The sequence below is a fragment of the Papio anubis genome, chromosome 5, assembly GCF_008728515.1.
Source record: "Papio anubis isolate 15944 chromosome 5, Panubis1.0, whole genome shotgun sequence".
NCBI classification, from domain to species: domain Eukaryota; kingdom Metazoa; phylum Chordata; class Mammalia; order Primates; family Cercopithecidae; genus Papio; species Papio anubis.
In genome coordinates this window covers 120,517,084-120,532,154 of record NC_044980.1, presented here as the reverse complement: position 1 = coordinate 120,532,154, position 15,071 = coordinate 120,517,084, and the positions used below count along the sequence as shown (strand labels likewise).

At 38.6% G+C, this 15,071-nt stretch overlaps 1 protein-coding gene across 1 annotated transcript in view; it reads right to left on the bottom strand.

Annotated features, from left to right (window-relative positions):
- Positions 1–15,071, bottom strand: part of CCDC192 (coiled-coil domain containing 192) — a 243,827-nt gene that overhangs the window by 171,189 nt on the left and 57,567 nt on the right. The window lies entirely within an intron of this gene.

The following is a 15,071-nucleotide window of genomic DNA, read 5'->3' as shown; positions in this document are numbered from 1 at the left end:
AAATCAGGATGAAAATTTGAACAATTCTTCAAAGTGAACAACAATAGTGACACAACCTATCAAAACCTCTGGGATGCTGGGTGCAGTGGCTCATGCCTGTAATCCCAGTACTTTGGGAGGCCGAGGAGGGTGGATCATGAGGTCAGGAGTTCAAGACCATCCTGGCCAAGATAGTGAAACACCATCTCTACTAAAAATACAAAAATTAGCTGGGTGTGGCAGTATCTGCCTGTAGTCCCAGCTACTCAGGAGGCTGAGGCAGAAGAATCACTTGAACCTGGGAAGTGGAGGTCGCAGTGAGCCAAGATCATGCCACTGCACTCCAGCCTGGGTGACAGAATGAGACTCTGTCAAAAAAAAAACCCAACAACAACAACAACAACAAAAACTACCTCTCAGATACAGCAAAGGCAATGCTAGGAGGAAAGTTCATAGCCCTAAAAGCCTGCATCGAAAAGACTGACAGAGCACAAACTGACAATCTACGGTCACAGCTCAAGGAACTACGGAAACAAGAACAAATCAAACCCAAACCCAGCAGAAGAAATGAAATAACAAAGATCAGAGCAGAACTAAATGAAATTGAAACAAAAAAAAATACAAAAGAGAAATTAAACAAAAATCTGGTTCTTTGAAAAGATAAATAAAATTGATAGACCATTAGCAAGATTAACCAAGAAAAGAGAAAATCCAAATAACCTCAATGAGAAACGAAATGGGAGATATTACAACCGACACCACAGAAATACAAAAGATCATTCAAGGCTATTGTGTACGTCTTTACATGTAGACTAAAAAACCTAGAAGAGATGGATGAATTCCTGGAAAGATACAACCCTCCTAGCTTAAATCAGGAAAAATTAGATATCCTAAACAGACCAATAACAAGCAGCAAGATTGAAATGGTAATTTAAAAATTATTAACAACAAAAAAAATCCAGAACCAGATGGATTCACAGCAGAATTCTACCAGACATTCAAAGAAGAATTGGTACAAATCCTATTGACACTATTCCACAAGATAGAGAAAGAGGGAACCCTCTCTAAGTCATCCTATGATGCCAGCATCACCCTAATACCAAAACCAGGAAAAGGCATAACCAAAAAAGAAAACTACAGACCAATATCCCTGATGAACATAGATGCTAAAATCCTTAACAAAATACTAGCTAACCAAATCCAACAACATTATCCAAAAGCTAATCCACCATGATCAAGTGGATTTCATACCAGGGATGGTTTAATATATGCAAGTCAGTAAATGTGATGCACCACAAAAACAGAATTAAAAACAAAAGTCACATGATTATCTCAACAAATGCAGAAAAAGCATTTGACAAAATCCAGCATCCATTTATGATTAAAACTCTCAGCAAAATCAGCATACAAGGGATATACCTCAATGTAATAAAAGATGACAAACCCACAGCCCACATAATACTGAATGGTGAAAAGTTGAAAACATATTCTCTGGGAACCGGAACCAGATAAGGATGTCCACTCTCACCACTCCCCTTCAGCATCGTACTGGAAGTCTTAGCCAGAGCAATCAGACAAGAGAAAGAAACAAAGGGCATCTAAATCAGTAAAGAGGAAGTCAAACTGTCACTGTTTGCTGATATGATTATTTACCTTGAAAACCCTAATGAGTCCTGCAGAAAGTTACTAGAATTGATAAAATAATTCAACAAAGTTCCTGGATACAAAATTAAGGTATGTAAATAAGTAGCTCTTCTATACACCAACAGCAACCAAGCAGAGAATCAAATCAAGAACTCAATCCCTTTTACAATAGCTGCAAAAAACAAACAAACAAACAAACAAACAAAAAAATACTTAGGAATATACATAACCAAGGAGGTGAAAGACCTGCACAAGGAAAACCACAAAACATTGCTGAAAGAAATCATAGACAACACGAACAAATGGAAACACATCCCATGTTCGTGGATGGGTAGAATGAATATTGTGAAAATGACCATATTGCCAAAAGCAATTTACAAATTCAACACAATTCCCATCAAAATACCACTATCATTCTTCACAGAATTAGAAGAAACAATTCTAAAATTCATGTAGAATCAAAGAAGATCCTGCATATCCAAAACAAGACTAAACAAAAAGAACAAATTTGGAGGCATCACATTACCTAATTTCAAACTATCCTATAAGGCCATAGTCACCAAAACAGCATGGTACTAGTATAAAAATAGGCACACAGACCAATGTAACAGAATAGAGAGCCCAGAAATAAACCCAAATGCTTACAGACAGCTGATCTTTGACAAAGCAAACAAAAACATAAATTGGGGAAAGGACACCATTTTTAACAAATGGTGCTGGGATAAATGGCTAGCCACATGTAGGAGAATGAAACTAGATCTTCATCTCTTACCTTATACAAAAATCAACTCAAGATGGATTAAGGATTTAAATCTTATGTGCTTTCCTGAAACTATAAAAATTTTAGAAGATAACATTGTAAAAACCCTTCTAGACATTGGCTTAGGCAAGGATTTCATGACCAAGAACCCAAAAGCAAATGCAATAAAAACAAAGATAAATAGCTGGGACTTAATTAAACTAAAAAGCCTTTGCATGGCAAAAGGAACAGTCAGCAAAGTAAGCAGGCAATCCACAGAGTGGGAGAAAATCTTCACAATCTATACATCTGACAGAGAACTAATATCTAGAATCTACAAGAAACTCAAACAAATCAGCAAGAAAAAAACAAGCAATCCCATCAAAAAGTGGGCTAAAGACATGAATAGACAATTCTGAAAATGAGACATACAAATGGCCAACAAATATATGAAAAAATGCTCAACATCACTAATGATCAGGGAAATGCAAATCAAAACCGCAATGCAATACCATCTTACTCCTGCAAGAATTGCCACAATCAAAAAATAAAAACACAGTAGATGTTGGCATGGATGCAGTGATCAGGGAACACTTCTACACTGCTGGTGAGAAGTAAATTAGTACAACAACTATGGAAAACAGTGTGAAGACTCTTTAAAGAACTAAAAGTAGAATATTTTAGTTCTACCATTTGATCCAGCAATCCCACTACTGGATATTTACCCAGAGGAAAATAAGTCATTGTATGAAAAAGATACTTGCACATGCTTGTTTGTAGCAGCACAATTCACAATTGCAAAATTGTGGAACCAACCCAAATGCTCATCAATCAACGAGTGGGTAAAGAAACTGTGATCTATATCTATATCTATATCTATATCTATATCTATATCTATATGTATGATGGACTACTACTCAGCCATAAAAACGAATAAATTAATGGCATTCGCAGCAACCTGGATGAGATTGGAGACTATTATTCTAAGAGAAGTAACTCAGAAAAGGAAAACCAGACGTCATATGTTCTCACCGATATGTGGGAGCTAAGCTCTGAGGATGCAAAAGTGTAAGAGTGATACGGTGGACTTTGGGGACTTAGGGGAAAGAGTGGTAGGGAAGTGAAGGATAAAAGATTACAAATAGGGTGCAGTGTATACTGCTCGAGTGATGGGTGCACCAAAATCTCAAAAATCACCACTAAAGAACTTACTCATGTACCAAACACCACCTGTACCCCAATAACCTATAAAAAAATTAAAACTTTTTAAAAAAAGGACAAAGGAGATTGAGAAGAAAAAGAAATTACTGCTTTAACGTCAGTCTCAGGTTGATGACAACTTACTTATTTAATGCATGGGTTCTGCATTGGGTGATGGTATGTAATTTTAAATAGATCCTTATATATGTTTGTTTGTTTATATATGCACATATAAAATCTATATATATAGAAAAAAAACTTACGCGATTCAGTAAAGACAGTGCTCAGAGGAAAGTTTATAGCTGAAAATGCTTACATTACAAAATGAAAAAGATGTCACATTAACAACCCAACAAAAGGAAGGATATATTAAAGGTTAAAGTGAGATGACAAGCTAGAGAATAAAAAAATAGAGATAATCAATAAAACCAAATATTAGTTCCTTGAAATAATCAACAAAGTTGATAAGTATTCAGCTACCTTGCTAAGAAAAACAGACAGTAGATGTAAATAACTAGAATCAGAAATGAAAGTGGAAATAATACTTCCAACTTTACAGAAATAAAAGGATTATAAGATACTAGTATGAACAAATGAGTGCCAACAAATTAGATAATTTAGATGAGCTGAATAAATTCCTAGAAAACATGAATTACTAAAACTGACTCAAGAAGAAATAGAAAATGTCAACTGACCTACAACAATTGAAGAGATTGAATCAGTAGGAAAAAAAAAAAGAAACAAACAAACAAAACTCCCAACAAAGAAAAGCCCAGAACCAGTTGGCTTCACTGGTATATTATACATTTCAAAAAGGATTAACACTGACACTAATATTACTCAACCTCCTCCAAAATACAGAAGAGAAGGAAATTCTTCCTAATACAATACCCTAATACTACAGTCAGACAAAACAGTACACGAAAACTATAGCCTAATATCCTTTATGAATATAGATACAGAAATCCTCAACAAAATACTAGCAAACTGGATCCAACAGCACAGTAAAAATATTATACTCCATAACCAAGCGGGATTAATCTCAGATGTACAAGAGTGGTTCAATATCTAAAAACGGATTGATGCAATAGATCACATTAATAAAATAGAGGAAAAATACTACATGGTCACTTCAGGTGCAAAAAAAGACGACAAAATCCAACACTCTTCTGTGACAAAAATACTTATCAAAGTAGGAAAAGGAAACTTCTTCAACATGATAAAAGACATTTATGGATATTCCACAGCTAACATTATACTCAATGGTGGAAAACAGAAAGCTTTTCTGGTAAGGTCAGGAACAAGACACGATGTCTACTTTCACCACCGTTACTCAACCTTGTACTGATAATCCTAGCTAGAGCTATGAAATGAACAAATAAGATGTTCACATTGGAAACAAAGAAGTTCAACTATCTCTATTTGGAAATGACATAATTCTATTTTAAGAAAAATTCCAAACAACACACACACACACACACCCACGAGCTAATAAATAAATTTGGTAAAGTTTCAGGGTATAAGATCTTATTAGTCTGTTCTCCTGCTGCTAATAAAGACATACCCAAGACTGGATAATTTGTAAAAAAAAGAGGTTTCATGTACTCACAGTTCCACATGGCTGGAGAGGCCTCACAATCACAGCAGAAGATGAAGGAAGAGCAAAGGAATGTCTTACATGGCAGCTGGCAAAAAGAGAGCTTGTGCAAGGGAACTCTTATTTGTAAAACCATCAGATCTCTTGTGACTTATTCTGTATCACGAGAACAGTATGGGGGAAATGGCCCCTATGATTCAATTATCTCCCACTGGCTTCCTCCCACAACATGTGGGACTTACAGGAGTTACAATTCAAGATGAGATTTGGGTGGGGACACAGCCAAACCATATCATTCCACCCCTGGATCCTCTCACATCTCATGTCCTCACATTTCAAAACCAATCATGCCTTCCCAACTGTCCCCAAAAGTCTTAACTCATTTCAGCATTAACTCAAAAGTCCACCATTCAAACTCTCACTTGAGACAAGGAAAGTCTCTCCTGCCTATGAGCCTGTAAAATCAAAAGCAAATTAGTTACTTCCTAGATACAAGGGGTGTACAAGCATTGCATAAGTACACCCATTCCAAATGGGAGAAATTGGCCCAACTGAAAGGGCTAAAAGTCCCATGCAAGTCTGAAATCCAGCAGGGCAATCAAATCTTAAAGCTCCAAAATGATCTCCTTTGACTCCATGTCTCACATCCAGGTCATACTGATGAAAGAGGTGTGTTCCCATGGACTTGGGTAACTTTGCCCCTGTGGCTTTGCAGGATACAACCTCCCTCCTGGCTGCTTTTATAGGCTGGCATTGAGTGTTTGTGGCTTTTCCAGGCACAGGGTGTAATCTGTCAGTGGATTTACCATTTCGGGGTCTGGAGGACAGTGGCCCTCTTCTCACAGCTCCACTAGGCAGTGCCCCAGTGAAGACTCTGTTTGAGGGCTCCCACCCCACATTTTCCTTCTGTGCTGATCTAGCAGAGGTTCTCCATGAGGACACTGCCCCTGCAGCAAACTTCTTCCTGGACATCCAGGCATTTCCATACATTCTCTGAAACCTAGGCAGAAGTTTGCAAACCTCAATTCTTGACTTTGGTGCACTTCAGGCTCAACACCATATGGAAGCTGCCAAGGCTTGGGGCTTGCACCCTCTGAAGCCATGGCCTGAACTGTACCTTGGCCCCTTTTAGCCATGACTGGAGTGGCTGGAATGCAGGGCACCAAGTCCCTAGACTGCACACAGCAAAGGCACCATGGGCCCGGTGCATGAAACCATTTTTTCCTCCCAGGCCTCAGTGCCTGTGATGGAAGGAGCTGCTGTGAAGACCTTGGACATGCCCTGGAGACATTTTCCCCATCATCTTGGTGATTAACATTTGGCTCCTCATTACTTACGCAAATTTCTGCAGCCTGATTGACTTTCTTCTCAGAAAATGGGTTTTTCTTTTCTGTCACATTGTCAGGCTGCAAATTTTCTGAACTTTTATGTTCTGCTTCCCTTATAAAACTGAATGCTTTTAACAACAACACCCAAACCACCTCTTTAATGCTTTGCTGCTTAGAAATTTCTTCTGCTAGATACCCTAAATTATTTCTCTCAAGTTCAAAATTCCAAAAGTCTCTAGGGCAGGGGCAAAATGCCATGGTCTCCTTGCTAAAGCATAAGAAGAGCAACTTTTGCTTCAGTTCCCAACAAATTTCTCATCTCCATCTGAGACCACCTCAGCCTGGATGTAATTGTTAGCATTTTTGTCAAAGTCATTCAACAAGTCTCTAGGAAGTTCTAAACTTTCTCACATTTTCCTATCTTCTTCTGAGCCCTCCAAACTGTTCCAACCTCTGCCTGTTACCCAGTTCCAAAGTTGCTTTTAAACTTTTGGGTATCTTTACATCAGCAAGTCACTAATGGTAGCAATTTACTGTATTAAGCTGTAGTCACGCTGCTAATAAAGACATACCCCAGACTGGATAATTTATGAAGAAAAGAGGTTTCATGGACTCACAGTTCCACATGGCTGGGGAGGCCTCACAATCCTGGCAGAAGATGAAGGAAGAGCAAAGGAATCTCTTACATGGCAGCAAGCAAAAAGAGAGCTTGTGCAGGGAAACTCCCATTTATAAAACCATCAGATCTCATGAGATTTATTCACTACCACAAGGACAGTATGGGGGAAACTGCCCTCATAATTCAATTATCTCCCACCAGGTCCCTCCCACTCCCACAACATGTGGGAGTTATGGGAGCTACAACTCAAGATGAGATTCAGGTGGGGACACAGCCAAACCACATCAAAGATAAATACACAAAAATCAGTTCATGTTTCTATACACCAGTGTTTTAAAGTGTAGGTTTTATTATTATTCAGGTGTGGTGAGGCTAAGAAATCAGGAGATGACTGCCATTGAAAAGGTAGTCTGTCACTCACAGTTCCCAAGAGGAAGTAGCATGCTACACCACAGGAGGAACATAGAAAAGCACCGGAGTTGGTCAGGAGGCAGAGGGAGCAAGGGGAAAACATGGGCAAGAGCCCTTGTTGTGGTTTCGTTAAGAAGGGACGAATAAGTCAAGATAGGCAAGCACTGGATTGGCTAGTTTGAAAAATTTCAGCAAACTCGGGAACATAGGGGCTTATCCCTAGTTGTGTGGTACCAGAACTTAGGGTGATTAGGGCAGGGGAATTGTGGCCCTGAGTTTGAGAACCCAATAGAGGAGGGAATGGGAGTGTGGGCTTTGGACTGGTTACTTTCCAAATGAAAGGAATGCTCCCGGGAAAGTTATTTGCTATTTCTAGGAATTGGCTAGCCCTGGGAAGGAGTGGTAGTGTAACCAGGGTCACCAAGGCCTCATATGTCAACGTATCAGAAATACACGGGAAAAAAGGCATGATTTATACAACCAGAAATGGGCAATCTGAAAAGGAAATAAAATAATTCCATTCACAATCGATCCAGAAGAATAAACTACCTAGGAATAAATTTAATCAAGGAAGGGAAGCACTGGTACAATGCAAACTCAAAATGTTATGGAAATAAAGAAAAACTAAATACATGGAAAGACGTCTCACGTTCATGGATTAAAAGTCTTAATATTATGAAGATGGCAATATGCCTCAAAGCAACCTACAGATTTAATGCAATCTGTATTAAAATTACAATGGCTTCTTTTTTTCAGAATAAGAGAGCCAATCCTCAAAATTCATATGAAATCTCAAAGGATCCAGAACAGCCTATGGTATCTTGTAAAAGAAGAAAAGTTGGAAGACTCACACTTCCCGATTTCAAAACTTACTACAAAGCTACAGTAATCCAAAGAGTATCTGAATGGAATAAGGATAGACACATAGACCACTGAAATAGAACTGAGAGTTCAGAAATCAACCCAGAAATCTATGGCTAACTGATTTTTGTCAATGGCGCCAAGACAGTTTAATAGACAAAGAAGAGGATCTTCAACAAATGGTGCTGGCACAAATGGATAAGCAACATGTAAGAGCTTGAAGTTGGACCCCTATATTACTTCATAAACAAAAATGATGTTAAACTAAATCAACGACCTAAATATGTAAGCACAAACTGTAAAACTGTTAGCAGAAAACACCGGGGTAAATCTTCATGATCTTGAATTAAGCAATGGATTCTTTGACAGCAAAAACACAAACAAAAACTTTAAAAATAGTCAAATTTGACTTGGCGAAAATTAAGAACTTGTGCAGCAAAGAATATAATCAAGAAAATGAAAAGACTACTTACGAGATGTAAGAAAGTATTTGCAAATAATATATATGATAAAGGTTTATCATATATGTATGTAGAATATATAAAGAACTCATAATTCAGCAACAAAAAGACAAACCACTCATTTGAAAACTAGGCAAAGGACTTGAGTAGACATTTCTCTAAAGAAGACACACAAATGGCCAAGAAGCACATGAAAAGATGTTCAACATCATTAGTCATTAAAGTAGTACAAATCAAAATCACAGTGAGATTCTACTTCATATCTACTATTATGACTAAAATTTTTCAAATGGAAAATAAAAGGTATTGCTGAGGATATGGAGAAATAGAAGCCTTTGCACATTGCTGGTAGGAACGTAATATATTACAGGCAATGTGGAAAGTAATTGGTGACCGATCAAAAAGTTAAACATAGAATTACTATGTGATCTAGCAATTCTACTTCTACATATATACCAAAAAGAAATGAACACTTACATCCACAAAATATGGCATACTAATATTTATTCATAATAGCTAAAAGTTGGAAACCAAACGTCCATCAACAGAGTGGATAAACAAATTGCATTATGTACACACAATGGAATATTATTCAGGCATAAAAAAGAAGGCAGTACTTATACTTGCTATAACTTGGATAAACCTCAAAAACATTTTGTTAAGTGCAAAAAGCCAGATACAAAAGGTCATATTAGATAAATCCTTTCATCTGAAATATCCAGAATAAATAAATCCATAAAGACAGAAATCAGATTAGTGATTTTCAAGGGATGAGAGGAAGAGGGTTTGAGGAGTGATTACTTAATGGGCATAAAGTGTTCTTCTGGGGTGATGAAAAAGCATTGAAACTTGAGAACGATGGTTGCACAATATTGGGAACACACTAAATGTGACTGAATTGTATATTTCAAAATGATGAATTACAAGTTCTGTGAATTTTACCCCCATTAAAAATAGAAAATAAATAAAATGATTTTTTAAGGTTTAGAAAATTGTTAGCATTACATCCACTCATTGAATGTTACCAGAAAAAGCATCACAAAATTGGATTCACTGGTTTCATTTTGAATTAATAAACACAAACCTCAGGTGGGTACTCCACAATATCCTGAAATAAAAATACCACTATATTTTTCTCCTAGTAAATTGACTTTTCTCTTCTGTGAGGTAGCTATTTATTTCCCTCAACTTTCTCCTCAAATATCATTTCATACTTCCCCTCTCTTCAAAAATTCTACCCACCCCAAATGACAACCTCAGTAAGTCCCTGAAAAAAATACAAGCTGCCAGATAGCTACTCCCTCACCTTCCCACCAGTTAATCTATAAACCTTACTGCAGCAGATACTGATCATCTATTTCCCATGAGTTTTTTACCCATTTATCTCTTGCTAACCAAAGCCCAACTTGGATTAGCTAGCATCCATGTGTTCAGGAGAGCTTGGCCTTGTCCAGTCCTGAGACATGAATCATGATTGAACTAAATCAGTCATGTTTGTTTCATTTCCAGGTATAAGAGATCATTTCTGACACGGGCATGCAATATATAGAGGCCCCCAGAGCTTGAGGAGGATTTTTACTAGATTTTTAAGAAGCTGCACAGGAAGAAGCACATCTCTTTTTATCAGGATGTAGTTTTGACTGCTTATTGCTTGGAATTACTGCTGATATCTTGCAAGTATGACACAACCAACAAATAGAGAGGGTAGAGCAAAGGAGGGTAGAGCAAAGGATCTTGGTAACTTTTTTTTTTTTTTTTTTTTTTTTTGGGACAGAGTCTCACTCTGTCGCCCAGGCTAGAATGCAGTGATATGACCTTGGCTCACCTCAACGTCCACACCTCCCCCACACAGGTTCAACTGATTCTCCTGCCCCAGCCTCCAGAGTAGCTGGGATTACAGTGCATGCCACCATGCCTGGCTAACTTTGTATTTTAGTAGAGATGGGGTTTCACCATGTAGGTCAGGCTGGTCTTGAACTCCTGACTTCAAGTGATCCACCTGCCTTGGCCTCCTAAAGTGCTGGGATTACAGGCATGAGCCACTGCACCTGGCCCTTGGTGACAGTCCTGAGCCACTGAATTAACCAACTCTGAAACTGGCCCACCTATAGACATATTGTTATATAAGATGATAGCTGGCATTATTGAAACAGCAAGGTAGGAAGGGGTCCCTGGCAAAACTCCAACTGGCCTGCGCACTGGAAGGAATGCACTGGGACTGAGCCACATAGTTCACACCCTTTGCAGAAGGCAGGAGCTTGCCCCTCCTCTTCCTGTGTGGAACCTGGGATTCAAACACAAGGCGGGAAGCACATCAACAGGAACTCTGGCCTCACAGAGAGTCCCTGTTTCCCCTTTTTTTCCTTTTCACCCAATAAAACCCTGCTGTATTCACCCTTCAAACCTGTGAGCCTAAACCTTGCTGGCCGTGGGACAAAGACCCTATCTTTAGCTGAACTAAGGAAAAGTCCCGCAACGTTATTACATTACTTTAATTGGGATTCTGTTATTTGAAGAGGAAAGCATCCTTACTGAACAAATAGAGATGATATTCTTCGGCTTATCAAAGGCCAGCCACTGCACTTGGCTTTGACTCCTATCACGCCTACCTGTCACAAAGCCTTTACTTTGGTAATTTCTGTACCCTACTCCCCAATCCACTTCTGCATTTTCTAGTTTACTCTTTCTGAAAGATTCCATTCAGCGTATAAACATGACATAGACATTTCCATGAATGAAAGGTGTCCACTGAACACTCCATTGCCTCCCTCTCCATTATCATCCCATACTTTTACTTCTTTTCCAAAACTTTGTAAAACAATCACCTTCTCTTACTGTTGTCATTTTTTGTAATTGTACTCTTTTAAAAAGGCACATAAAAATTATTGGCTTATATAACTAAGGAGTCAGAAATAGGTATTGTTTCACATAAACTAGATTCCACAAACTCAAACAAGGTCATAGTATTCTGTCTCTTCCTACCTCCAAATCTTAGTGCTGCTCCTATGTGTCTGCCTTGTTATTTCCCAGTGCAGACAAGCTATCTTCACACACTAGGAAAAATGGCATCTATAGACTTCCAGTTTCATGGCCTTAGTAGTAAGGCACTTCATCTTCCAGTTAAAATTGAAAAAAGACTCTATTAGATCGTATAACTTGTCCTGAATCAACTTTTATGGTCAAGAAAATGAGATATTATAATTGAATGGACCTAGATCTTGTGCTCAAAAGTCATTCCCTCTAGCCAGGAATACTGTGATTTACAGCCATAGAATTGTTAAAAGGTTGGAGTGAGAAAGGAGTCATTCTCCAAATAAAGCAGACACAAAAACGGAAGCCAATTACAGTCCACCCTTGACCTCTGGGTGTTCAGCACAATTAAACCCTTATACCTATACATAATATGCATTTCCTAAAATGCTCCTGCATAATATAATGCATCTGTTATATGTTAATCCAAAAATGCATTCACTCCCTCTCAAAAGGAGACAAGCCAAAATTGTATCAAGTTACTGCCTTTAGCTCTACATTCAGATCTCCAAACGATGTGCATTCCCTCCTGAATCAGATCCAGATGAGAATCGTCATGATATAGCATCTAAAATTAAATAAAGAAGGTACCATCCCTAATATGCCCAATATACAGAAAAACAGGACAATCAGGAGCAAATGGAAATCACTTACAGTTGTCACCAGCCATTGCAAATTCTATTTGCAGATTCTATTAGTCAGAGATAGAAAGGCCTCACTGTCCTGGCAGTGCAGTGAGTGGAGGTAGCTGAACAATTTGACTGTTTCTGACCTCTGAGAGCTTTTCTTTGTCCTTTACTTCCATGGCCATAGCCAAGAAAAGAGCTACGGAGGATTCCTTTGGGGGGGAGTTGTACTAAATTCCAGTTTCAGGTATGTCACCAATTTATCTATTTGTCAAGGCCACTGCAGTTATATTATAGAAACTCAGTGCAAATATGTTTAGGTTAAAAAGATAACTGAGCTAGGTTTAGTGGCTTGCACCTGTAATGTCAGCTACCTGGGAGGCTGTGGTGGGAGGGTCATTTAAGCCCAGGCATTCAAGGCTACACTGAGCTATGATCATGCCACTGCACTCTAGCCTGGGCAAAAGAGTGGGGCTCCGTCTCTAAACAAAGCAAAAAATAAATTGGTTCATTTAACTGGGAAGTAGAGGCTCCCCTAGAACCTGAATCTCAAATTAGAGTTTTAGAAATCTCTCACTCTACCATTAGTCCTTTGCCCATTCTCTCTCAATCTTTCTCTTTTCCTTCCCCCCTCTTTCTGTTTCTATCTCTATCTCTATATCTTTCTCTCACTATGGAAAAAATTTTCCAGTAACTGGGAAGAGGGCTGCCAGCAGCCTAAATTACATTCCTCTCCCAACCATGCTTCCAATCTGGCTTGTGCCCTCCACTATGGTATCGAAATGGATCTTGTCAAGGTTTCCTCTGATCCTCATTTTACCAAGTGCAATATACAATTTTCTGGGCACCTTATTCAACCTCACAATAAAGTATTACTCATTTGATCACCTCATGCCCCTTGAAACACTCTCCTCTTTCTGTTGCAAGGACAGAATTCTCTGAATTTCTTTCACATTCTCAGTTTCATTGGCTGGATTTTCCTCTTCTTCAAATCTACATGTTGACATCTAAGGATTTGGTCCTGGGCACTCCTCTCTGCCTTATCTATACTCTTTCTCTAAGTAATCTCATTAGATAGGACAGTTTAAATGCCAGTCACATACTGATGACTCCCAATTTTCAAATGTACAACCACTCAGCTTCAGACACACACACACACACACACACACACACACAATCCAACAACCTATTTGATATTGTCATTTGAATGTATACCAGGCAAATCAGAATTAATGCATTCAAGATGAACTCCTCATAATCTATTCCTTCCCCAGACTTCCTTCTTTCAATACATGGCACCATCCATCCATATGTTTAAGCCACAAAGACAAAAGACTTCTCTTTTTCTCACCATTCACGCAATCCATCACTTGGTGCAATTACTAAAACCACTCCATTAAGTAATGTGAATTTCCTAGTTATCTCCTCTAATTGTCTGTTCTCCAAAATTTTCTCCTCTACAACCCACACATTTACATGCAGCAATTAATATTGCAGAATAGTTCTCCACTGTCACTCAAAAATCACTGAAAAACAAATTAAGTCTTGCCAGACCTTGTAGAGCTCATGCTACAGAGAAAGGAGGGACTTAATTTAAAAACAAAGCATTCTCTCGTGCCAAATGCTTTGCAAGCTGAACTGGATTAGTAACACAAGTTATGAAATTTCCTGGCAGTAAATAACAGAGGCAAGCACTTTAAAAGTTACCTATCCTATCTGTGGAATGGGCAGGAAGCCCTATATCTGAATGTAGACTGAGCTCACAGAACAGGTTTAGTCTCATTTCAATTTTAGGAGTTAAACAAACAACAAAATCTTTACCTTAAGCCCATCCTAGACAGAAGAGACTTTTATGTTTATTAATATTTTTTGTCTTTAATAGCTTTAGTAGTCATTTCTAGGTTTATGCACATAAAATAGATCTCCAAGGGTCTGCTTAGAAGTATAATTATCTCCTGTATTTGTCTACTATGGCTGCCATAAAAGAGTACCACAAACTGGGTGGCTTAAACAACAAAAATTTATTATCTCACAGTTCCGGAGGCTGCAATTCTGAGATCAAAGTGTCAGCAGCGATGACTCCCTCTGAGGGCTGTGAGGGAGAATATATTCCAGCCCCTCTCCTAGCTTCTAATGGTTTGCTGGCAATCTTTGGCATTCATTGGCTGCAGAAGCATCACTCGGGTGTCTGCCTTCAGGTTCACATGGCTTTCTCCCTGTATGAGTGTGTCCAAATTTTCATTTTTTATAAGGACACCAATCAGATTAGATTACAGGCCCATCCTACTCAAGTATGATCTTTTTTTTTTTTTTTTTTTTTTTTGGAGATGGAGTCTCTCTTTGTCACCCAGGCTGGAGTGCAGTGGCAGGCTCTTGGCTCATTGCAACCTCTGCCTCCTGAGTTCAAGCGATTCTCCTGCCTCAGCCTCCTGAGCAGCTGGGATTACAGGTGCGTCCTATCACGCCTGGCTAATTATTGTGTTTTTAGTAGAGAAAGGGTTTCACTATGTTGGTCAGGCTGGTCTCAAACTCCTGACCTCGTGATCTGCCCACCTTGGCCTCCCAAAGTGCTGGGA